Raw genomic sequence first — 1,678 nt, 5'->3', positions numbered from 1 at the left:
AAAAAAAGAAAGAAATGTATAAGAAATTAACAAGACAAAAAGTACAAACAATTGAAAAAAGGAAATGAAACAAATTAAAGCATTAATTTCTTCTTTCCACAGACCAGCAGAAATGCACAGTACAGTTGTCCAAACCATCATGCTTTGTAAGCATTGTATTATCCCCCTAGAAACATAGATAAATCTCTTTCCCCTAATCTCTCTCCTGTCCTTCTAAACTGAGTAACTCTTCCCTTTTGAATAAATTCATTCCTTTTTCCCAGTATATATTGTACCCTTCAGATTCCATTTTTCTCTTTCAGGTTCTCACACTAAGAAGACAATATGATGTTTGCACATGTGGTTCTGATTTATTTCACTTAAGAATATGTTCCCTAAAGGGGAAACCCTCAAGCATAGGATGCTTGTCTTCACCAACTCATCTGCAGTTCTTGGCAGCTGGACAAATGGCAGGCTGAGGGGCAAGGCCTTAATTCCCATGGTGGGTGACAAGAATGGGCTCTCAGATTAGCCTTGCTGGGTTTAAATCCCAACTCTGCTTATCCCTCTGGGTAAATTATTTAACCTTGATGGGTCATAACTTCCTTATCTCAAGATAATAAAATGGGAGCAATTTTCTCATAAAAAAGAATATGTTCCCTAGTTGCATGCATTTACTGATAAAAGAATTAAATTTATCCTGTTTTATAGCTGAATGATAATCCAATGTGTAAAAAATACCACATCTTCTTATCTATTCTTCAGTTGATGGATATCTGAATTGTTTCCAGGATTCATATATCTTGTGTGCATATATACCTTTTATTTTCCTTCTTTCAATCTTTTCTCCTTTCCTCATCACAGCTGTTTTCCCTTTCATAATATGTATTATGTATTTCAGATTTTATTTACTTTTTCAGGTTTTTAAACTAGGGGAATAATATGATGTTTACACATGCAAATCTGAATTATTTCACTTATGTATATGGTCTCTAGTTGAATCAATTTACCTGTGAAAGCCTCTAGTTCATCTTTCTTTATAACTGAGTAATACTCCATAGTATAAAAATACCACACATCTTTTTTTATCCATTCCACAGTGGATGTGCTTTTCAGTTATCTCCAAAATTTATCTATGACACTGCTGAAAACATGGGTGCACATTTATTAATGTGGTACAATATTTTCAGTTCTTCTGTAAATATACCCAGAAAGGAATAGCTAGTTTCAAAAGAAAAAAACTGAAATGCCTAGAGAGGAATACCTGGCTTCAAAAGAAATCAACAACTGAGTAAAAAGAAAATCCATAAATTAGGACAGAAAAACCTTTTAGCAAACTGTCTCTCACACAAAAATCTTCTACCTAAAAGATATGAAGAATTTTTAAAACTCAGGACCCTAAAATTAAAAGGCAAATTAAAAAATGGGCATCTGAGATGAATATATACTTCTGAGATAAAGAAATACAAATGGTAAATAAATATATGAAAGAATGTTCAATAACAATGGTCATTCAACAAATGCAAATTAAAACAACACAGAGATTCCAATTCAGTCCAAAAAGAATGGCTAACATAAAGAAGTCAGCCAATAACAAATGATGGAGAAGCTGTGGGGAAAAGGGAACACTTCTCTATTGTTGGTGGTACTGTAGACTGGTACAATCACTGTGGAAATCAAAGTAGAGGTTCCTCAAAAA

The sequence above is a fragment of the Octodon degus genome, unplaced genomic scaffold (assembly GCF_000260255.1).
Source record: "Octodon degus isolate 3935 unplaced genomic scaffold, OctDeg1.0 scaffold00103, whole genome shotgun sequence".
In the NCBI taxonomy this organism is placed as follows: domain Eukaryota; kingdom Metazoa; phylum Chordata; class Mammalia; order Rodentia; family Octodontidae; genus Octodon; species Octodon degus.
The sequence above is the reverse complement of the archived record's forward strand: the minus strand, read 5'-3'. Positions refer to the sequence as shown.